The sequence below is a fragment of the Rutidosis leptorrhynchoides genome, chromosome 10 (genome assembly GCF_046630445.1).
Source record: "Rutidosis leptorrhynchoides isolate AG116_Rl617_1_P2 chromosome 10, CSIRO_AGI_Rlap_v1, whole genome shotgun sequence".
In the NCBI taxonomy this organism is placed as follows: Eukaryota; Viridiplantae; Streptophyta; class Magnoliopsida; order Asterales; family Asteraceae; genus Rutidosis; species Rutidosis leptorrhynchoides.
Window position 1 is genome coordinate 204,839,579 of NC_092342.1, and position 27,591 is coordinate 204,867,169.

The following is a 27,591-nucleotide window of genomic DNA, read 5'->3' on the forward strand; positions in this document are numbered from 1 at the left end:
TCGATTATAAACGATTCACAACAGTTGATTACATCGCGAGGTACTTGACCTCTATATGATACATTTTACAAACATTGCATTCATTTTTGAAAAGACAATCTTTCATTACATCGAAAGTTAACAGCATGCATACCATTTCATAATATATCTAACTATAATTAACTTAATTATAATCTTGATGAATTCAACGACTCGAATGCAACGTCTTTTGAAATATGTCATGAATGACTCCAAATAATATCTTTAAAATGAGCAATTTCACAGCGGAAGCTATCTTTCGTACCTGAGATTAAACATGTTTTAAAGTGTCAACCAAAAGTTTGGTGAGTTCATTAGTTTATCACAAACAATCATTTCATAATTTTAATAGACCACAAGATTTTCATTTCTAGTTCTCATAAATATACGTCCCACACATGGAGACAAAAATCATTCATATGGATTGAACACCTGGTAATCGACATTCACAATATGTATATAAGAATATCCCCATCATTCCGGGATCCTCCTTCAGACATGATATAAATTTCGAAGTACTAAAGCATCCGGTACTTTGGATGGGGCTTGTTGGGCCCGATAGATCTATCTTTAGGATTCGCGTCAATTAGGGTGTCTGTTCCCTAATTCTTAGATTACCAGACTAAAAAGGGGCATATTCGATTTCGATCATTCAACCATATAATGTAGTTTCAATTACTTGTGTCTATTTCGTAAAACAATTATAAAAACAGCGCATGTATTCTCAGTCCCAAAAATATATATTGCGAAAGCATTTAAAAAGGGAGTAATGAAACTCACCTAATGTATTTTGTATTAAAAATACATATGACGACATTGAACAATGCAGGGTTGGCCTCGGATTCACGAACCTACATTATTTATATATATTAATACATATAATGGTGATCAAATAATTACATCTATTAATTATATAATATTTATATATTTAGACTTGTAGTTTATATAAAGTTTGTACTACATTTTGTCTATATTATATCTTAAATTATATACAATATATATGTTTATTTTGTAAAAAATATGTTAATATGTTTAATATATAATTTTAGGTAATATAAATATATTTTATGTACAACATCTTTATAATAATAACAAAAAAATGATAATTTTAATAAAAATGGTAGTTTTAATAGTTATCAGACTTTTCATAATAATGATACTTTAAATAAATATGATGGTAAAAATAATAATAATAATAATAATAATAATAATAATAATAATAATAATAATAATAATAATAATAATAATAATAATAATAATAATAATAATAATAATAATAGAAATAAAATAGCAAAGTATACCCTTTAAAATCTTGGAGTAAAAAGAAATGTTGCAGACGGGACTCGAACCCGAGACCCCTCGCTAACCCACCAACACCTCTAACCATTTCTCCACCCGTTTCATTTCTGTTTTATAAGCCAGATACAAATATATGAACTGTTTATTAAACGGTTCTTCTTTTTCTAACAACCCATCATCATTTAAACATACTAATCTATCATGATTAAAAGTATTATTTCATCTTACATCATTGTGATAACTATCATCATATCATTATCACGATTTCGTTCATCATCACCATTTCGTTCATCATCACCGATTTATTTATCATCCTGAAACCACTCCCTTCGATCATCACTATAATTCACGTGATATTCATCTTCATTGTAGAATCACCATCTTCGTGATATGTGTCATCCCCATATCTATCATATTTAATTGTTATCAACTTAATTGCCTGTGTGTGAGTAGAACCCAGGAATAGAAAACGATGGATTACGAACTCATGGGCCAAATTTAATTAAACCAGATTCTCGGCTCAAGTTAAATTAGACAACCCAACTAGCTAAACCCATCTACTTGGAGTACATGAACAAACGTTCAGCCCAAGTTCCATCAAGCAAATTAAGGGCTCGGTACACATATACATTTACAATATGGTAGTGGCCGACAACTAAAAAAATAACACGGTGGTTGGACAGTAAAGCAGAAACAGGAAGATCAAACAGCTAATTTGGTTTCTTTTTCTTTTAAAATTCTACAGAAACAGGTTCTATGATATGATGATGGTTGTTTTGTTGCCTTGGCCATCGATCATTAGTAGTAAGGGATGAGGATCTTGTGTTTAAAACAGGAAAACCGAAGTAGTGCTTTACATCATATTCGTGGGTTTCAAACATGAATAAGATTCAAAGATGGTTGTTGTTTGCGATATAGATGGAAAACAGAAAAATAACAAGTACCAGTTGCAACAAATTGCAGTATATATTCGATGGTTTCGGGGTCTGTTGAGTAGCGAATAACAACAAAATAAAAGATAGTTGTTGTAGGGGTTCGGTGGTGGTTGTTTATGGTAAATAAGAGGGGAGAGAGAAGAGAGGGATAGATGTGGTGGTGTAGGGTGGCTCATGGTGGAATTAAGATGGTGGTAGGTTGTAGTTGACGGTGTGATGATGGATCATGGTGACTGATGGTATAGAAACAAAAATCATTCGTTACAGCCTCATCTTCTTTCTCTTTCGCGTTTAATGTTTCAAAAAATAGAAATAGAAAGACCATACATCAGCAAGGGCTGTTTGGGTTAGTGTTGATCGGTCCAACATGGTAACAATGAGATATTAACAGGTGGTGGAGGTTTTATGATTGGTAGTGGTTTAGTATCGATATGGAACAAAAACATACCAAGTTGGCTAAGATGGCGTTGATCATAGGTGGTGGTGGTCGTCGGCGATGTACATGCAGATGGTGGATAGAGTGAAGATGGTGGATGAATGAGATGTGGGTGGTGTTTTGATGGCCGAATAAAGAGCAGGTATTGATGATGATAATATTCGTTGGGTGGTGGCGTTATATGGATGTAAACAGAATATTATTATAGCGGCAGCATCATGTGATTATAATGGTTAATGGGTTGATGTGATTTTGGTTTACAGTAGAAAAATTTGGTTATATGGTTGGTGTCTTTGATGATCAAATAGAAACAAAACAGGAAAACTTACAGTGGCTTCGATGGTGGTTGGGTTGCATGGTGTATGTAGCCGGTGAGGTGTTTTCGAGTTTGAAGGATGGTGGTAGCGGTTTTGTAGTCATGCCCCATCATAGTTTGGTTCATCGATTAACCGAATGAAATAAAAGAAAGAGTAATAATTTTTAATTTGGAAGTGGTGTGTATATATAACTTGTAAAATATATAAATATGTATATATAAATCAAAGAAAGATGGTGGAAGCTTAAAGCCAAAAATAGTGCAATAGTAATACCAACTTCACTTATTCTGTATATGTGAGTTTGTGCAAAGAATTCACCAAGTGGTGATTGAGTTGTCGAAGGAATCACAAGTAGGAGGGAAGTATGAGTGTGTGGCTATAAGTTATGCATATGTATATATGTATTATAAATAAAAATCAGTGGAATCCAATGAACTTCAATCAAGCACGGAAATCTCAAATATTACTCAATTAGACACAGTGGTCATATAATATAATAATAATTATAATATAATTTAAATATAAAACGTGTGATTAGGTTAGCCGTCATCTACTATTTCATTCACGGACTGAATTTCGGGTTTTGTTGATAATCAGTTGTGGATAAAAGTTCTCAAAAAAAAAATAATCCCATATTCTTAAATTAACCATATTTATTTATTTTGGTCATTATGGTATAGAATTCAGTCATTAATTTAATAAATAAAAATTTCATCAACTGTCCCTCTCATTTATTGGTAAAATATAAAAAGTGTAAAAATCAATTAATTAGATCCTAAATATACTTTTAATAAGCCTATAACTTATATAACTCATTTTTGTATCACCGTTTATCTTAAAATTACATAAGTTTGAATTTAACTTGTTTAATATCGTTCGAAACATCAAACGAGTATTACAATCATTTAATATTTATTTTTAATATACTTTATATATATGTATAGATTCAGGTTTTATTAAATACATTAAGTATATGTTTTCAAATAAATAAATTTATTATTTAATCTTATATAATTAATATTCATGTACATATATATATATACATACTTAAATATATATAAATCTATTTACAAATAGTTGTTCGTGAATCGTTGGGAACAGTCGAAGGTCAATTGGATATATAAACATAGTTTCAAAATTTTTGAGACTCAACATTATAGACTTTGCTTATCGTATCGGAATCATATGAATATTAAGTTTAAATTTGGTCGGAAATTTCCGGGTCGTCACAGTACCTACCCGTTAAAGAAATTTCGTCCCGAAATTTGAGTGAGGTGGTCATGACTATCAATAAAAAATGTTTTCATGATGAATATGAGTTGATAAATAAAGTTTTATCTTCATTGAGTAATATGAATAAGACAATTTGATTACTCGAATAGTACGAATGAAGCTTTCACTAAATAGTGAAATGAGATAGACAAGTTTCATCATAACTTTTCACTAGTCATGGTTGAATTCTGAAATTCAAGGGATTTAAACAAAATTTTTGAAATCTAAAAGATTTGATTCTTCGGTGAATAAAGAAATTAAGATCTCTATAATTAAATACGGTGATCTGCCTCGATTACACTTTCTGATATTCCCATTATAAATTAAACTCTTCCGTTCCATTATTCTCTCCATTCCTATACTTTCCTTCTTGTTTCATACATCCAAAAGATTCTAAAAATACTTAGTCCAGTTCTGATCATTGTCCTCATCCTTACTATCGCAACAATCATTCTCCTTTTCCAACTTCCACCAGAGGAATCTGCTTTCTTCTACTTCGCCCTGGGGATTATAATGTTTTTAATTCTCCTTTTCCAACTTCCACCAGAGGAATCTGCTTTCTTCTACTTCGCCCTGGGGATTATAATGTTTTTAATTCTCCTGTGTCTTTATGTTGTGATACACATTGATATACACGGTTTGTAATTTCCATGTTGTTATTGGGCTTTATATTTTCTCTTATATTTTGAAGCTCTATGCTTTTGTTTTCTCTTCCCGACATCAAGTCAAACGAATAATGGTCCAGAATTTGTAGATATAGAGTTTCGAATGATTAAAATGTTCTAAGCAGGAAGGAACGTGATAGCACGATTTGATTTTTCAAATTTATCAACATCACGAAAGATAGAACCATTAAGAATACATTTTCTTGATATGTTCAGAAGTTAAGTAGAATGAAAGAATTATGTAACATGGCACATGATGACGTTATGATCTGTGAATCATCATGTTCCAATAGAAACTCAGCATGGCTTACTGTAATATAATCACGTTGATCAAGTGTCATTATATTATACTAACTCATGCATCAGTTCTCAACATTACTTCAATAACATTCATATTTTAAGCTCGAAAGTTTACAGAATATAGAAACTAAGAGTTTCTATATGATGTAACACCGATAGCACTAATAGATTAATGATTCAGATAAGAATAGTTATAATAATATCTTCAGAAATATGGAGGATATTTATAATGAAAGATACGATAATATCTTTGAATATCTAAGATCAGAGGATGATGTAGACTATTGTCCGCAAGGGTTTAGGGTAAGGAGTAAGATATTCGCTAAAGACTTCAGCAGGCATTGAATCATTTAAATTCTTTGAAGTCAAACTTATTCTTTGTGATTTGTCCACGGCTTCCTTCATAGTTTCGCATAATCCGCTTTTCGGTACTAAATTTTCTATTGGGTGTTTTCAATACTCCATTCTTTATCATCAAATTTTCGACGGTTAACCTCGTCTACGATTGTCTACAGTTTCTGCTGCTTCATTCAGCTTCCTCAAGATTTGGAGTATTGATTCGTAGACTGGGTGCTTTTCAGAATTTCAGAATAGAAGATCATAATTCCAAGATATAAATGTTATATGTATACATATAACTGTTGATGTAGACATGCTACGAGATTTTAAAATACTGATTGCAATTTCTCGGTAATTTGAATGGCAATTCTCGTTATAAGATGTGAATAAGTATATGATAGGGTTCCGATAAATATAATGATTTTTCGGAGAGTCAAAGATCAACGAAGTTGTTGGTAAGTTTAATGCTAATGTAGTGAGATATAAACGGTTTTCCGGTATCGATGACGAAAGGTAAACTTATATATTAGGGTTATAATAAGCTAATTCGAGTGAAAAGTCGAAGTTGACTTGCTGGAGCTGTGACAAAATTTACTACTTTAATAGGAATTACCAAGTTATTTTTGGTAATAATAATACTAAAGGAATTAGCACAGATACGTGTTAAATGTTTACTCAGGTTCCAAGAGTTTTCAAGTGCATAACTATATGCATCAATCTCTTCTTACGTAGATGAAGTGCGGTTGGTTCATCCTCTCGATTGAGGTGTTTTCAAGAATTACGAAAGGTTTGGACGTAGATTGTAATCGTCAAGATACAAAGGAGGTTTAAAATGAGATCAAGTGGCAAACATGAAGAAATGTTTAGTTTCATATGTTATAGTCAATATTTTAATTCATTTTAATTGTCCAATGTTGGTAGTTCACAGTTGGTAGTCCACAGTTAGCAATTCAATAATTCATGTATAGTTTAATATATAGTATTCAAATTAATTAATACGTAACGTGACCCGTATTCGTCTCAGACTCGATCACAACTCAAAGTATATATATTATTATAGAATCAACCTCAACCCTGTATAGCTAACTCCCGCATTACTGCATATAGAGTGTATATGGTTATTCCAAATAATATATATAGATGCGTCGATATGATATGTCAAAACCTTGTATTCGTGTCCCGATATTTAAAGTGCGTAAAATAAATAACAGAAAGTAAATAACGAATAATTAAATTGCAAGAATTAAAATTGCGATAAATAAAATGCGATAAATAAATTGCGATAAATAAAATGTAATAATGAATTAACAGTTAACTAGGAACAGTTAGCTAGGATTTTGTTAGCGTGACTTCTTAACAGAATTTCTTATAGTTAATTTATTTGTTTCTAACAAATTTTATTTTTGTCCAATGTTTTCTTCATTATGCCACTTGTCGGATTTTGATAGGTTAAAATTCAAATATGAAATTGAATGAAAATGGTTATTCTGCAGTGAATGGATTCGTATATCTGTGGATGTAAGTAGGATAGTAACTGTATGTTGAATCAGATTTGAAGAACGTACAATGTAACTTATTAATGTAAAATCTAAATATTCCTCGGATATTACCTACCCGTTAAAATATTTTCACCATTAACAGTTTGTACAAAAGAATTTTTAATTACAATCTTTATGAAAACATATATACATATATATTTTCTTCAGATGTAATCATGGATTTAATGAGTTAATATAATATTAAACTCATTTAGTTTTCGGTTGGAACTAGAATAAATAATCTCTAAAACTTTAGAGATTACATATTCGCCATGTCGAACGAAGATAAATGAGGTAGAACGATACGTAGAACGAGGATTATACTCGAAGTACAGGTAGTGATATTGAAGCATGGATTGTTGATGGTACTGGTGCTGTTACTGATGGTACTGTTGGTGCCGGTGATGTTGCTGAAACTGGTACATTTTGCACCATATTCTCTGAATTGATTATTCGAGCGCGAAGTTTGTTGACTTATTACTGCAGGATGATTGTCGATCGGAACGAGCGGATGAATAATGTTCAGAATTGTGGATAGGATATAATCTTGTCAAATTACCCCGGAAATGAGACTGAAAATGGTGTCTCGAACAGGTTCGCCGGTAAACGCTTCAGGTTCATTGTCAAGAGGTGAATTCGGTTGGTGGAAGGGATTGCCTTTTGCGCGTTTCCATTAATTAAGTCGACTACGAACCCATCAGATGAATTGATAATGGCTGATTGGTTGATTCATGCCGATGACGCTGTTTTCAGAGCTTAGGTGAACATCTATGTCGGAATAGCTGTTCGGAATAACTATCGAAATAGCTATCGGAATCTGAGGGACTCGAACTGGTTTAGGGATTCATCCCGTACGACCAGATGAAGGATTTTCGATAAGAAATAGATTATAGGATATAGATTAGTACCCTGCAGTACATAATTTATATATGCATATATAATACTAAAATCCCATAAGTTACGGAGGAATCTACGGAAGCTGTCAGGCATCGGTAACAATAACAGGTACGCTAAGGTATGAATTAGCAGATATGCTAAGATATAATTTTTTTTATACACTAATCATGCAATTAATGTAATAAGATGTGTCTAGACTAAGGATGATAAGCAAGTGATTCTCTAAGAATGATAAGCAGGAAATTTTCGACACAAAATGATAAGCAAAACTTTTGACATGCAGACACGGTCAAAGTCCAGACTCACTAATGCATCCTAACGACTTATCAGTTAGACACACTAATGCAGACCCGGTTCACTAAGACCACCGCTCTGATACCAACTGAAATGACCCGTCCTAATCCATCCGGACAAAGTCCATATCGATTATAAACGATTCACAACAGTTGATTACATCACGAGGTACTTGACCTCTATATGATACATTTTACAAACATTGCATTCGTTTTTGAAAAGACAATCTTTCATTACATCGAAAGTTAACAGCATGCATACCATTTCATAATATATCTAACTATAATTGACTTAATAATAATCTTGATGAATTCAACGACTCGAATGCAACGTCTTTTGAAATATGTCATGAATGACTCCAAATAATATCTTTAAAATGAGCAATTTCACAGCGGAAGCTATCTTTCGTACCTGAGATTAAACATGCTTTAAAGTGTCAACCAAAAGGTTGGTGAGTTCATTAGTTTATCACAAACAATCATTTCATAATTTTAATAGACCACAAGATTTTCATTTCTAGTTCTCATAAATATACGTCCCACACATGGAGACAAAAATCATTTATATGGATTGAACACCTGGTAACCGACATTCACAATATGTATATAAGAATATCCCCATCATTCCGGGATCCTCCTTCGGACATGATATAAATTTCGAAGTACTAAAGCATCCGGTACTTTGGATGGGGCTTGTTGGGCCCGATAGATCTATCTTTAGGATTCGCGTCAATTAGGGTGTCTGTTCCCTAATTCTTAGATTACCAGACTAAAAAGGGGCATATTCGATTTCGATCATTCAACCATATAATGTAGTTTCAATTACTTGTGTCTATTTCGTAAAATAATTATAAAAACAGCGCATGTATTCTCAGTCCCAAAAATATATATTGCGAAAGCATTTAAAAAGGGAGTAATGAAACTCACCTAATGTATTTTGTATTAAAAATACATATGATGACATTGAACAATGCAGGGTTGGCCTCGAATTCACGAACCTACATTATTTCTATATATTAATACATATAATGGTGATTAAATAATTACATCTATTAATTATATAATATTTATATATTTAGACTTGTAGTTTATATAAAGTTTGTACTACATTTTGTCTATATTATATCTTAAATTATATACAATATATATGTTTATTTTGTAAAAAATATGTTAATATGTTTAATATATAATTTTAGGTAATATAAATATATTTTATGTACAACATCTTTATAATAATAACAAAAAAATGATAATTTTAATAAAAATGGTAGTTTTAATAGTTATCAGACTTTTCATAATAATGACACTTTAAATAAATATGATGGTAAAAATAATAATAATAATAATAATAATAATAATAATAATAATAATAATAATAATAATAATAATAATAATAATAATAATAATAATAATAATAATAATAATAATAATAATAATAATAATAATAGAAATAAAATAGCAAAGTATACCCTTTAAAATCTTGGAGTAAAAAGAAATGTTGCAGACGGGACTCGAACCCGAGACCCCTCGCTAACCCACCAACACCTCTAACCATTTCTCCACCCGTTTCATTTCTGTTTTATAAGCCAGATACAAATATATGAACTGTTTATTAAACGGTTCTTCTTTTTCTAACAACCCATCATCATTTAAACATACTAATCTATCATGATTAAAAGTATTATTTCATCTTACATCATTGTGATAACTATCATCATATCATTATCACGATTTCGTTCATCATCACCATTTCGTTCATCATCACCAATTTATTTATCATCCTGAAACCACTCCCTTCGATCATCACTATAATTCACGTGATATTCATCTTCATTGTAGAATCACCATCTTCGTGATATGTGTCATCCCCATATCTATCATACTTAATTGTTATCAACTTAATTGCCTGTGTGTGAGTAGAACCCAGGAATAGAAAACGATGGATTACGAACTCATGGGCCAAATTTAATTAAACCAGATTCTCGGCCCAAGTTAAATTAGACAACCCAACTAGCTAAACCCATCTACTTGGAGTACATGAACAAGCGTTCAGCCCAAGTTCCATCAAGTAAATTAAGGGCTCGGTACACATATACATTTACAATATGGTAGTGGCCGACAACTAAAAAAATAACACGGTGGTTGGACAGTAAAGCAGAAACAGGAAGATCAAACAGCTAATTTGGTTTCTTTTTCTTTTAAAATTCTACAGAAACAGGTTCTATGATATTATGATGGTTGTTTTGTTGCCCTGGCCATCGATCATTAGTAGTAAGGGATGAGGATCTTGTGTTTAAAATAGGAAAACAGAAGTAGTGCTTTACATCATATTCGTGGGTTTCAAACATGAATAAGATTCAAAGATGGTTGTTGTTTGCGATATAGATGGAAAACAGAAAAATAACAAGTACCAGTTGCAACAAATTGCAGTATATATTCGATGGTTTCGGGGTCTGTTGAGTAGCGAATAACAACAAAATATAAGATAGTTGTTGTAGGGGTTCGGTGGTGGTTGTTTATGGTAAATAAGAGGAGAGAGAGAAGAGAGGGATAGAGGTGGTGGTGATGGGTGGCTCATGGTGGAATTAAGATGGTGGTAGGTTGTGGTTGACGGTGTGATGATGGATCATGGTGACTGATGGTATAGAAACAAAAATCATTCGTTACAGCCTCATCTTCTTTCTCTTTCGCGTTTAATGTTTCAAAAAATAGAAATAGAAAGACCATACATCAGCAAGGGCTGTTTAGGTTAGTGTTGATCGGTCCAACATGGTAACAACGAGATATTAACAGGTGGTGGAGGTTTTATGATTGGTAGTGGTTTAGTATCGATATGGAACAAAAACATACCAAGTTGGCTAAGATGGCGTTGATCATAGGTGGTGGTGGTCGTCGGCGATGTACATGCAGATGGTGGATAGAGTGAAGACGGTGGATGAATGAGATGTGGGTGGTGTTTTGATGGTCGAATAAAGAGCAGGTATTGATGATGATAATATTCGTTGGGTGGTGGCGTTATATAGATGTAAACAGAATATTATTATAGCGGCAGCATCATGTGATTATAATGGTTAATGGGTTGATGTGGTTTTGGTTTACAGTAGAAAAATTTGGTTATATGGTTGGTGTCTTTGATGATCAAATAGAAACAAAACAGGAAAACTTACAGTGGCTTCGATGGTGGTTGGGTTGCATGGTGTATGTAGCCGGTGAAGGTGTTTTCGAGTTTGAAGGATGGTGGTGGCGGTTTTGTAGTCGTTCCCCATCATAGTTTGGTTCATCGATTAACCGAATGAAATAAAAGAAAGAGTAATAATTTTTAATTTGGAAGTGGTGTGTATATATAACTTGTAAAATATATAAATATGTATATATAAATCAAAGAAAGATAGTGGAAGCTTAAAGCCAAAAATAGTGCAATAGTAATACCAACTTCACTTATTCTGTATTTGTGGTTTGTGCAAAGAATTCACCAAGTGGTGATTGAGTTGTCGAAGGAATCACAAGTAGGAGGGAAGTATGAGTGTGTGGTTATAAGTTATGCATATGTATATATGTATTATAAATAAAAATCTGTGGAATCCAATGAACTTCAATCAAGCACAGAAATCTCAAATATTACTCAATTAGACACAGTTGTCATATAATATAATAATAATTATAATATAATTTAAATATAAAACGTGTGATTAGGTTAGCCGTCATCTACTATTTCATTCACGGACTGAATTTCGGGTTTTGTTGATAATCAGTTGTGGATAAAAGTTCTCAAAAAAAAAAAAATAATCCCATATTCTTAAATTAACCATATTTATTTATTTTGGTCATTATGGTATAGAATTCAGTCATTAATTTAATAAATAAAAATTTCATCAACTGTCCCTCTCATTTATTGGTAAAATATAAAAAGTGTAAAAATCAATTAATTAGATCCTAAATATACTTTTAATAAGCCTATAACTTATATAACTCATTTTTGTATCACCGTTTATCTTAAAATTACATAAGTTCGAATTTAACTTGTTTAATATCGTTCGAAACATCAAACGAGTATTACAATCATTTAATATTTATTTTTAATATACTTTATATATATGTATAGATTCAGGTTTTATTAAATACATTAAGTATATGTTTTCAAATAAATAAATTTATTATTTAATCTTATATAATTAATATTCATGTACATATATATATATATACATACTTAAATATATATAAATCTATTTACAAATAGTTGTTCGTGAATCGTTGGGAACAGTCAAAGGTCAATTGAATATATAAACATAGTTTCAAAATTTTCGAGACTCAACATTATAGACTTTGCTTATCGTATCGGAATCATATGAAGATTAAGTTTAAATTTGGTCGGAAATTTCCGGGTCGTCACACTAGCCATCATAGATCGAACCATATCCATTAAGGTTCGGTTCCTCCTTTCGGATACACCATTAAGCTGTGGTGTCCCGGGTGGAGTAAGTTGTGAGATAATCCCACAACTTCTAAGATGATCTTGGAAAGCATCGCTTAGGTATTCACCTCCTCTATCGGTACGAAGTACCTTGATTGTCTTATTGAGTTGATTTTGTACTTCGTTTTGATATTCTTTGAATGCTTCAAAAGTTTCGTCCTTATGTCTTAACAAGTAGACATATCTGAAACGACTGAAGTCATCAATGAAAGTAACGAAGTATCTTTCACCCTTCCTAGTTATGGGCTTAAAGGGTCCACATACATCCGAATGTATTAATCCCAATAAGTCCTTAGCCCTTTCATAGGTCCCTTTGAAAGGTGCTTTAGTCATTTTGCCTTGTAAACAAGATTCACATACATCAAACGAGTCTAGTTCATTTGATTTCAAAAGGCCATTATTTTGAAGTGTATGCATTCGATTCTTGTTTATGTGACCAAGGCGACAATGCCATAAGTAGGAATCACTCAAATCCCTTTTGAGTTTCTTGGTGCTAGTATGGTATATTGAGCTACTAGATGATGTGTCATCATGAACCAATTCATAAATTCCATTTGAAGGCGAAGCCTTAAAATAGAATACATTATCTAAATAAATGTAGATATCATCATTAACAAAATTAAGATAAAAACCACATTGTTTTAAACGGGAAACTGAAATAATGTTTCGACATAAATTCGGTGCATACAAAACATTGTTCAAAATAAGTACCAAACCACTTGGAAGCTTTAATACAAAGTCTCCTTGAGCCTTCACTTGCACTTTGGCTCCATTACCCATAAAGAGACTTGATGTTCCCGTTTGCTTGCTACTTCTTTTGAACCCCTGCAAAGAATTGCAAATGTGAGTTCCACATCCAGTGTCTAATACCCATGCATTAGAAGAAGTAATACTAAGCTCTATATATACCATATATATATATTACCTGAGGTTTGCCCCGCATCCCTCTTTTCCTTCAACTCCTTAAGGTAGACCGGGCAGTTTCGTTTCCAGTGACCCATTTCACCGCAACCGAAGCACGGGTCTTCCTTGGGGTTTGCTTGTCCGGCAACCTTTTACTTCTTGTTCTTGTTTTTAGTTGGGGTAACCATCCTCCCCTTTCCCTTGCCTTGATGGGCGGGTCCTTTCCTCTTAGCCGCCTTTAGCTTAGAGGTGTTATTACCTTTGGACCCACCATCATTGATCATTAGCACGGGTGAAGCCCTCTTACCCATGCTAGTTTCTGCCGTCCTAAGCATGCCATGAAGTTCGCCAATGGTCTTATCCATCCCATTCATATTGTAATTAATTACAAATTGGTCAAACCTCTTTGACAAGGAGTTTAGGATAAGATCCGTGGTTAGCTCATTAGATATGTTGAGATTAAGACGGTTTGCGCGATCAATGAGGCTTTTCATCTTAAGGACATAAGATGAAATGGATTGGGAGTCGTCCATACGACATGCATGAAGCGCTCGGACCGTTTCAAAGCGCTCGACACGAGCTTGTTGAAGGAACATCTCCTTCAATTGCGTGATCATGTCGTATGCAGTATGATGCTCAAAATCCTTTTGGAGTTCGGGTATCATAGTCCTAAGCATTAGGCAAGCGACTTGCACCGAATCGGCGCAATACTTATCCCAATAAGCCATGCCTTCCGTATCATCCTCTTCGGGTTGATCGGGAATGGGGTCTTCCAACACATACGCCTTATCCTCAAGTTTGAGGACAATCCTAAGATTGCGGAACCAATCCATAAAGTTCGTATGGTTGAGTTTGTCTTTCTCGAGGAGAGACCTTAACGATAGGTTGTTCAAGTTAATAGGTGCGTTTTGCATGTTGTTGTTATTGGCGGTCATCTACAAAATTTAACAAAGTTCATTTAAGTATCGATTTTAAATTTAACAATCAATACCCTTTAAATCCAATTGATATATATTAAATTTTAGAATCCAACGGTAAACCAAATTTCGGTTAGGTGACCTTTATCCAGTCATTTGATTTAGCTAGGTAGTCATTATATGACAATTGCAATCCTTTTGCAACTTCTAAGTTATGGGATCATGCAATCCTTTTGCATGACATATTATCCCATCAACGCCTATTTGTTCATCATGCTTCGGTGACCCTAAGTTCATGATTTCCAAATCAAGTCGTCCTACTTGTTTAGACATGTAAACTTAACATACAAGTGGTTAGGTGACCTTTATCCCACAAGTGTGCGAAATTTACCTTAATCATATTAGTTTGCTCATAACGGTTAGGTGACCTTTATCCCATTATAAGTTCCTTAATACGTCTAAGTGTCATACAATAGGATGGCGTTTAAACTTGTTAACCTAGTGTGTTAAAGGGATTTCAAGTTTTCATTATTTCTAGTTTGAGAAAACTTTTATGCCATACACCAACATGCATTTAGTGTATGGTTCCAATGAAAATCCATTTTCATGTCTATAAACCATTTTATATATATGATCCTAATCATGTTCTTAATAACCGTTTATTAATGTCCTTTTAGCCATTTTTAATTTAACCAATTAAATTGTCGTTTTGCATGTCGTTAATTAATGTATAATTTAACCAATTAAATTGCCATTTTGCTTGTTATTAACTTGTGTTATTAACTTGTAGCATACAAACATACAATCCACAATCATACAATAAACAACCATGCATGCAAAACAAATATGTTCACAATCAAGCTATTTTGGTAGACATTTGTTTAGCCGAAAACAAATGCCACCAGATAAGGGGTAATTACACAAAGTAGGAGATTTCAAATCTCCCACTTAACCTTGCATCCAAATGCTTCTTCATGTGTTCTTCAAGTCTTCATCATTCTTCATCATTTTACAAAATATATCCTAATACATTTTGTCTAAAAAATGAAATTACAACCTAATCTATTTTACATACCAAATATAAAATAAATTACATAATCAAATGAATTATTACATGCCAAATGAATAAATATTATTACAAACCAATTGAATAAATATCAATCAACTATGCATGCAACCAAACACAAGGTCAAGGCTTAGATTGTGAACTTTAACTACATAAGAGATAGGCAATACAGAATCACAAGTGATTGGCAGTACAGAATCACAAGTGATTGGCAGTACAGAATCACAAGTGATTGGCAGTACAGAATCACAAGTGATTGGCAGTACAGAATCACAAGTGATTGGCAGTACAGAATCACAAGTGATTGGCAGTACAGAATCACAAGTGATTGGCAGTACAGAATGCAGAATCACAAGTGATATTGGCCAAAATGACAAACCACCCAAAACCGAAAATTTTACATTCTACTTCATGCATGTTCATAGATTGCAAAATTATAGTGGGTTTAATAACCATCTCGAAGCATATTTCAACAACTTCGGCTCTAGATACCATTGTTGGGATTTAACAAGTTTCATAATACTTATAATCATTCAAGAAATAAGATTTGCGGAAGCGTATAAATTACCATTTTAAAACTTGTAAATCTTTAACCATTTAAAGTTAAATCCCAAAAAGGATCAAGTTGTGAAACATACTTACAAACTAAGAGTGGGTTTAGAGTTTATACCTCCTCAAGCTTGTTGAGGGTAGTTTACAAATGTGCAAGATGATGATGAAGATGAAGGCAAGAAAGCTTCTAACTTGAAGCCTCAAGTGTGTAATACCCCAAGCTTTTGATGCACCAACAAAACCTTCAAATTGGTTAGGATTTAGAACACTTGATTTTACAAGCAAAATGCTCCCTTTTTTTTGTTAAAACAGTTCAGCCAGAAATGCCCAAAAAAAATGAGCTGAATGCAGTTTTTTTGATCACTTATGTCTACTACAACTTGAGTCAAGCCTTGGTTTTAAGACCCTTGCATGTACATAAGGAATATTGTGTTAAAAGTAACAAAATAGGCATGGGTGTGTCATCCTTGGAGACACAAAATTCTGCATATGTTTAATAAAATAACAATGTCTTAATATATATAAAACTTGTTATATTTATATAAAACCATGTATTTTATTAAGTTACTTGCTTATTTTATAAACCTTTTATAAAATATAATACAATATAATTATTTAAACCTATAAATAATTAAATATAAATTATCCAAATAATTTATCTCAAGTGATAATATTTTAGAAAACTGATTTTCTAAAGTTCAAGTGTTACGTATTTATTTAACGATCCAACCGTTGAGATTAAATACATATAGAGTGTCGGTAAGCTTGTTATTGGGTATGACCCGACTTGGGGTCATAACGTATTAGCCACATTAATTTAATATGTCTCTTGGGCATAAGAAAAACCTACAACTAACATCCATAACCACCACCTTAAAACAATAACCACCTTTCGTTATGTACATCACCTTTGTCGTTCACCATGATTGGTTAATTTAAAACTCGCATAAATTTTTCTTCCTTTACTTATATTATATACTCTATATAACATATTACTAGTGACCATGGTTTCTATTTGGAAATTGCTAAACCCATAAACCATGACTCAAATAACCACCACCCTTTTTTCATGATCATGACCACCAATTTCTACAACCACTCAAACCACCATGGTAACCGTCAACTCCACATATATTGCCACCACTTTTTCTTTCACATTTCTTCTTCGAAAATCCTTATGAACCATCACCTTACATTTATTGTTACTGCTACTGCATCCTTCGACTCTATTTCAGTTTAATCCAAAACCACAACCCTCGTTAATTATTGTTTACTGCTGCGACTGCAGCTGAATTCTTCTGTTTCCTGTGTCTATGTCAAACAACCGAATCATCACCATTATAAAAAACAGAAAAACCCATTTACAATCACTTCCCTCTTCTCCAACCCATAACCACACTTGTACTCGTTACTATTTCTATTTCCTTTTCGAGAATACACCACAGCCACCATGAAAACCCATTACCATTGTTGACGCTGCAGGTTTCTGTTTTCGGGTTTCTATTTAAAACTACCATCACGTACAGTTACTGCTAATGCTATAACCATTTTTATTTTACTGTTAGTCGACTACCATAAACAAACCACCACCAATTTCATTAATACGACTGTTGTGTACAAGATGGATATGAATGAAGGTATTAAATAAATAAGTTTGATGAGTGCACTCCTTTTCTTTTCCATTGTGGCAGACACCATTGTTTTCTTTTAAAAAGATAAAGGAGTGCTATATTTGTCTTCATAATCGACAATTACAAATATGGAACCCCACTCAGAAATCTCATAAGATATTACGGAGTATTGGTTCATTTCTTTGGGGACGTGACTTGTTTCTTCTTTTGGGCTTATGCGGCGGTCTTTCCAATTGGGCCGAGACCCCTTTTGTATCTACTGCTAAACGATTAAACAATGATGGTAGTTTGTTAATAAGAGTTGGTGATGATAAACAATTAATAATAATGATAACGATGATGATTATAATGATAATTAGGGTTAGTTATAATACTATGTTTAAAAGAAGATGATAATGATTATGATCATGTTGTGATCATGATAAAAGATGATGATATTAAACGAATTAATGATGATGACAATAGATGATGCAATTAAGATTAATTTGATGAAAATGTGATTTAATGATTACGTATGGAGTTAGTGATTAGACGATGATACAAGTGATATACATGAAGTGATGATCATGATTATGATCATAGTTATAAAAGAATGATGATGATGTTCGTTTATGATAACCATGAAAGATATTAGGATGATTTGAATATGATGATGATGATAGATAAGTTAATGATGATGGTGGTGACAGAAGTGGAAAACGAACGATATTGATAAGTATATGTATAAGATATCGATTCAAGATAATGAAGATGGTAGATGACGGATGATGTTAAATGGGTTTTATTAAAAAGACTGTTAGACGGGTTAAATATATCTAAGGTAATAATAATAACAGCAAAACAATAAGCAGATCGATGGTTAAGGATGTTATCGGGTTAGCGGGATGTCGCGGGTTCAAACTCGGACTTGGACATTTTTTTAGGACTACTTATTTGAGGTAGTTTACTTATTACTCATTATTATTATTATTATTATTATTATTATTATTATTATTATTATTATTATTATTATTATTATTATTATTATTATTATTATTATTATTATTATTATTATTATTATTATTATTATTATTATTATTATTATTATTATTATTATTATTATTACTATTATTATTATCATTATTATTATTATTATCTTATCATTAATAAGAAAATAAGTATTATTACTATCATTATTATTAGTTAAAAATTATCATTTTCAATTTTGTTATTAGTATTATAATTATGATCCTTAAAGTATTTTTTTTATTTATCATTTTCTTAGTATTACTATTGAAATAAACATTTTATTTAAACTATCATTTTTATTATCAAAAGTATCACTTTTATTATTATTAGAATTATCATAATTTTTATTATAATTAGTATTATTTTTATCATTATTATTATTAGTATTATTAATTAATATATCAAATAAAGATTTTCTATATAAAAATATATTTATGACATAAAACCTAATCATATTAATACTTTTGTAATAAATGTTAATTATCTATATAAAGATAAATATATCTAATTAAGTTATTAATAAAACACATAATATAAAATAACAAATAAAATCACTAATAATATATATATTTGTTCGATTACCATTACATGTAATAATATATATAAATGATATAGGTTCGTGAATCCGGGGCCAACCCTGCATTGTTCAGTTTCGTCATATGTATTTTTACTACAAAATACAGTATTGTGAGTTTCATTACTCCCTTTTTAAATGTTTTTGCAATATATATTTTTGGGACTGAGAATAGATGCGCTTTTATAAATGTTTGACGAAATAGACACAAGTAATTGAAACTACATTCTATGGTTGAATGATCGAAGCCGAATATACCCCTTTTTGCTTGGTAGCCTAAGAATTAGTAAACCGATCTACTAATTGACACGAATCCTAAAGATAGATCTATCGGGCCTAACAAACCCCATCCAAAGTACCGGATGCTTTAGTACTTCGAGTTTTATATCATGTCCGATGGATGTCCCAGAATGATGGGGATATTCTTATATGCATCTTGTTAATGTCAGTTACCAGGTGTTCAATCCATATGAATGATTTTTGTCTCTATGTATGGGACGTATATTTATGAGAAATAGAAATCTTGTGGTCTATTAAAATAATGGAAATGATTGTTATGATAAACTAATGAACTCACCAACCTTTTGGTTGACACTTGAAAGCATGTTTATTCTCAGGTATGAAAGAAATCTTCCGCTGTGCATTTGCTCATTTTAGAGACATTACTTGGAGTCATTCATGACATATTTCAAAAGACGTTGCATTCGAGTCGTTGAGTTCATCAAGATTATTATTAAGTCAATTATAGTTGGATATATTATGAAATGGTATGCATGCCGTCAACTTTCGATGAAATGAAAGTTTGTCTTTTAAAACGAATGCAATGTTTGTAAAATGTATCATATAGAGGTCAAGTACCTCGTGATGTAACCAAATGTAATGTATTCGTCCAGATGGATTAGGACGGGTCACAACATGTGGTATCAGAGCGGTGGTCTTAGCGAACCAGGTCTTTCATTAGTGTGTCTAACTGATAGTTGCTTAGATGCATTAGTGAGTCTGGACTTCGATCGTGTCTGCATGTCAAAAGTTTTGCTTATCATTTCTTGTCAAAAATTACCTGCTTATCATCCTTAGGAAATTACCTGCTTATCATTCTTAAGTCTAGACACATCTTACTGCATTGATTGCATGAATAGTGTATAGACAAAATTCATATCTTAGCATATCTGCTAATTCATATCTTAGCGTATCTGTTACTGTAAACTTTGCCTGACATATTCCGTAAACTCCTCCGTAATCTACGAAATCTTTTGTTCTATATAAATAGATATTCTATGTAATTAGAATACTATCCGATAGCCAAAAATCATTTCATATTGAAAAATCCGTTATTCGAAAGTACGAAATGGAACTCGTTACTAGTTCAAATTCCTCGGATTTCGACAGCTATTCCGACATGGATGTTCACCTAAGCTCCGAAAGCAGCGTCACCAGAATGAATCAACAAATCATCCATCCCCAATTCATCTGATGGGTTCGTAGTCTACTTAATCATTGGAGACAAGAAGAAGGCTATCCTTTACATCCACCATATTGCCCTCTTGGCGAAGAACCTGAAGCACTTACCGGCGAACCTGTCCGAAACCCCATTTTCTCTCTTATTTCCAGAATATCTCGTCATGACTATATACTATACCAAATTCTAGATCTTATTTATCCACTCATCCGAACTGACAATCACCCTGGAGTAATAGAAGAAGTTAACGAAATTCGTGCTCGAGGTTGAAGCCTTGGAAAATATGGTGCAAAACGTACCAACTTCAGCAACATCACAAGCACCAACAGTACCAGCAACATCAACACTAGTACCACCAACAAACCAAGTTTCAACACCACATGCCTCAACATCTCATTCTGTACCTCGAGTATAATTATCGTTCTACGAATCGTTCTACATCAATTATCTTCATTCTACGTGGTGATTATATAATTTCTAATGTTTTAGAGATTGTGTGTTCTAGTTCTAACGATAAATCAAATGAGATTAATATCATATTAACTCATTAAATTCATGATTTCATCTGAAGAAAATATATATGTATTTATATATTCATAAAGATTGTAATTAAAAGATTCTCTTGTACAAACTGTTAATGGTAAAAATATTTTAATGGGTAGGTAATACCCGAGGAATATTTAGATTTCACATTAATAAGTTACACTGTACATTCTTCAATTTAGAATCAGCAGTCATTAACAATACTGCTCAAATCCACACATATACGTATCCGTTCACCAAATAATAACCATTTTCATTCCAATTCAATTTCATATACGAGTTTCTGCAGATCAAAATCCAAGTCAAGATTTGACAAGTGGCATAATGAAGAAAATAATGAACAAAATAAAATTGATTAGTAACTAATTAATTAACTACGTAAAATTTTGAACCTATACTAACCAAATCCTAGCTGACTGTTCCTAGCTAACTGTTCATATATGACTATGTCCTTATAATATATACTAGTTTTGGTTGAACTATTGCACTATTGGACTACTATCATGGACAATTAAAAAGTATTAAAAGAGTAGGAAATAGTAATTACAACACATTTTAACTTAAAAGATCGTAAATAAATTACATCTACTACAGTTAAATATTTCCTCAAGTTGCCACTTGATTTCATCTTAAACATCCTTTGTATCTTGGCGATTAAAATCGGCGTTTAATCATTTAAAAATACAATTCTCTTGAAACCATATTGATTTGATAACCGATGATTCAGATATGGTAGCATTAAATGCAGAAGAAACAACAAAATTGTAGATGGTCTAAATGGTCAAGAGTTTGATAATAAAGAATGGAATGTTGGGAACACTCGATAGAAAATTTGGTACTAAAAAATGGATTGAGCTAACCATGAAGGAGACCAAGGACAAATACAAGAACCAAACCCTATATTCAATGAATCCAGGTAATTCTGGATCCGATGAAATCTTTAGAGAATATCTTCATCAACCTTCGAACTTAGAAATTCCAAAATATCATCATAAATATCTTCGATATTTCTGAGGATATTTTCATAAATATTCTTGTCCGAAATTATCTACCTCTTCGTGTTTTCTGTATTCCATTATATTGGAAACTTCTGTAAAATCTAAGTATAAATTATGAATGAATTGTGGAGAAGTGTTGGGAATTGAAGGATGGGTTAGTATAATATAATGATGCCCGGCCAACGTGATTATATTACAGTAAGTCATGCTGAGTTTCTAATGAAACGTGATAACGGTTCACAGTAGATCATATCATCATCATGTGATATGTTACATAACTCTTTCATTCTGTTCAACCTCCGAACATATCAAGAAAATATATTCTTGATAGTTCTATCCTCAGTGATTCTGGTAATTTGAAATATCAAATCGTGCTAATACATTCCTTTCAGCTTAGAATACTATAATCATTCAAAACTCTATACTTACGAATTCTGAACCATTACTCGCTCTACTAGAGGTCGAGAAGAGAATAAAAGGGTAAAGAGCTCCGAAACATAAGGGAAGATATAAAACACGACAACAACACAGAAATCACAAACTGTGTACATTAATATGAATAGAAATATAAAGACATGGGAGAATGATAAACACAATAACCCCAAGAGCGAAGTAGAAGTAAATAGATTCCTCCGGTGGTAGATGAAAAAGGAGAATGATCGATATGAAAGTCAAGAATATATCCAGAATTAAAACTGGATGGAGCATATTGACTAATGATTTGAAAGTATGAATTAAAATATAGAAAATGGGAGTGATGGAAAGTAATAGAACGGAAGAAGTTCATTTATAGTGAAAATACTAGACAAAGCAATCGAGACAGATGATCGCATTTAATTATAGAGATCTTAATTTCCATAAATCCCGAGGAATTAAATCTTATAGATTTCCAAGATTTTCTTTTAAATCCCTTGAATTCTGGAATTTAAACGTGACTACGTCAAAAGCTAAGGCGAATCTTTATTTTCTCATTTCACTCTTTTGTGATAACTTCATTCGTACGCTTCACATAATTGAATAATTTTATCAATATTAATCAGTAATGATAAAACTCTATTTATCAACTCATATTCGTAATGAAAATATTCCTATTGTAAGATATGACAACCTCGATCAAATTTCGGGACGAAATTTCTTTAACGGGTAGGTACTGTAACGACCCGAAAATTTCTGACCAAATTTAAACTTAATGTTTATATGATTTCGACACAATAAGCAAAGTCTGTAATATTGAGTCTCAAAATTTTGAACTGTTCATAAATGCATTTGACTTTCGACCATTCCCAACGATTCACGAACCACTATTTGTAAATAGTTATGTGTGAATATATATATATATATATATATATATATATATATATATATATATATATATATATATATATATATATATATATATATATATATATATAATTGGAAATATAATTCGAAACGTTATATGTTATTGTTATTAAAACGAATTATGTAAAATAAAAATAAAAATAGAATATTATAATAATTATTATTTACAACATAACTATATATAAATAAAATATAGTAAAAATAAATATTAAATAATTGTAATACTCGTTTGATGTTCCGATTGATATTAAACAAACTAAATTCAAACTTATATGATTTTAAAATAAACAGTGAACCGAAAATGAGTTTATGAAGTATTAAAGTTGGGGTAAAAATTGATTACGAAGATTCTAGATTTGTTAAAAAAAAATATCTTTACCTTTTTAGATTAAATCTTAGTACTCCGTGCATAGTAAATGGAACAGAAAATAAATAATTAACGAACCTTTTAATCAGGTTTCAAACAGTTAATGATCAGAATAAATAAATGAATGTAATATAAAAATTTGGGAGTTTTAGGAAGACTTTTATATGTTAACTGTTTAGCAATGGACCACGAGATAATACTCTGTGAATTGATAATAAGCCAAATCATCCGGTGGCTTAACTGTGGCACATTCTATGATTTTTATTAGACATTGTTTTGATTCTTGTTTGTGTTCTTTCATTAACCAACATATAACATATATATATATATATATATATATATATATATATATATATATATATATATATATATATATATATATATATATATATATATATATATATATATATATATAGGTACCTACATACACCCGTGATATTTTGAATTATAAAAGTGGATTACTGTGTTTCCGTGTTTGATTCTTTATCATCAACTGAGTATTATTATATATTTATTATATGATTACTTTTAACTATTATTAAATCTTATATTATATATATACACATACTTTCTGCATATTGAAGGACACACTAGAATCACTTGTTTGCTAAAACTATATGTTTTCTATTCTGGGTTGAGAACATAACCACGAACAATCATCAAATTCGTGCTATTGGTACCTCTGTTCGAGAACCTAAACTCCATGAAGAAGAATACCACCTTCACCCTCATATTACCACTTTCATTGATTATCATCACCATCATCACCCTACAGCCACCAACGAGAACTCCCTTGTTGAGTTGTTGTTCTATTGAGAGTAACATCCATAACCACCTTTCGTTATGTACATCACCTTTGTCGTTCACCATGATTGGTTAGTTTAAAACTCGCGTAAATTTTTCTTCCTTTACTTATATTATATACTCTATATAACATATTACTAGTGACCATGGTTTCTATTTAGAAATTGCTAAACCCATAAACCATGACTCAAATAACCACCACCCTTTTTTCATGATCATGACTACCACTTTCTACAACCACTCAAACCACCATGGTAACCGTCAACTCCACCTATATTGCCACCACTTTTTCTTTCACCTTTCTTCTTCGAAAATCCTTACGAACCATCACCTTATGTTTAGTGTTACTGCTACTGCATCCTTCGACTCTATTTTAGTTTAATCCAAAACTACAACCCTCGTTAATTATTGTTTATTGCTGCGACTGCAGCTGAATTCTTCTGTTTCCTGTGTCTATGTCAAACAACCGAATCATCACCATTATAAAAAAAAAAACCCAATTTACAACCACCACCCTCTTCTCAACCCATAACCACACTTATACTCGTTACTATTTCTATTTCCTGTTCGAGAATACACCACAGCCACCATGAAAACCCATCACCATTGTTGACGCTGCAGGTTTCTGCTTCCGAGTTTCTATTTAAAACTACCATCACGTACAGTTACTGCTACTGCTATAACCATTTTTGTTTAACTGTTAGTCGACTACCATAAACAAACCACCACCAATTTCATTAATAAGACTGTTGTGTACAAGATGGAGATGAATGAAGGTATTAAATAAATAAGTTTGATGAGTTTACTCCTTTTCTTTTCCATTGTGGCAGACACCATTGTTTTCTTTTAAAAAGATAAAGGAGTGCTATATTTGTCTTCATAACCGACAATTACAAATATGGAACCCCACTCAGAAATCTCATAAAATATTACAGAGTATTGGTTCATTTCTTTGGGGACGTGACTTGTTTCTTCTTTTGGGCTTATGATGCGGTCTTTCAATTGGGCCGAGACCCCTTTTGTATCTACTGCTAAACGAGTGAACAATGATGGTAGTTTGTTAATAAGAGTTGGTGATGATAAACAATTAATAATAATGATAACGATGATGACTATAACGATAATTAGGGTTAGTTATAATACTATGTTTAAAAGAAGATGATAATGATCATGATCATGTTGTGATCATGATAAAAGATGATGATATTAAACGAATTAATGATGATGACAATAGATGATGCAATTAAGATTAATTTGATGAAAACGTGATTTAATGATTACGTATAGAGTTAGTGATTACACGATGATACAAGTGATATACATGAAGTGATGATCATGATTATGATCATAGTTATAAAAGAATGATGATGATGTTCGTTTATGATAACCATGATAAATATTAGGATGATTTAAATATGATGATGATAGATAGATAAGTTAATGATGATGGTGGTGACAGAAGTGGAAAACGAACGATATTGATAAGTATATGTATAAGATATCGATTCAAGATAATGAATATGGTAGATGACAGATGATGTTAAATGGGTTTTATTAAAAAGACTGTTAAACGGGTTAAATATATCTAAGGTAATAATAATAACAGCAAAACAATAAGCAGATCGATGGTTAAGGATGTTATCGGGTTAGCGGGATGTCGCGGGTTCAAACTCGGCCTTGGACATTTTTTTAGGACTACTTATTTGAGGTAGTTTACTTATTACTCATTATTATTATTATTATTATTATTATTATTATTATTATTATTATTATTATTATTATTATTATATTATTATTATTGTTATTATTATTGTTATTATTATTATTATTATTATTATTATTATTATTATTATTATTATTATTATTATTATTATTATTATTATTATTATTATTATTATTACTATTATTACTATTATCATTATTATTATCATATCATTAATAAGAAAATAAATATTATTACTATCGTTATTATTAGTTAAAAATTATCATTTTCAATTTTGTTATTAGTATTATAATTATGATCGTTAAAGTATTTTTATTTATTTATCATTTTCTTAGTATTACTATTGAAATAACATTTTATTTAAACTATCATTTTTATTATCAAAAGTATCACTTTTATTATTATTAGAATTATCATAATTTTTATTATAATTAGTATTATTTTTATCATTATTATTATTATTAGTATTATTAATATATCAAATAAAGATTTTCTATATAAAAATATATTTATGACATAAAACCTAATCATATTAATACTTTTGTAATAAATGTTAATTATCTATATAAAGATAAATATATCTAATTAAGTTATTAATAAAACACATAATATAAAATAACAAATAAAATCACTAATAATATATATATTTGTTCGATTACCATTACATGTAATAATATATATAAATGATATAGGTTCGTGAATCCGAGGCCAACCCTGCATTGTTCAGTTTCGTCATATGTATTTTTACTACAAAATACAGTATTGTGAGTTTCATTACTCCCTTTTTAAATGTTTTTGCAATATATATTTTTGGGACTGAGAATACATGCGCTTTTATAAATGTTTGACGAAATAGACACAAGTAATTGAAACTACATTCTATGGTTGAATGATCGAAGCCGAATATGCCCCTTTTTGCTTGGTA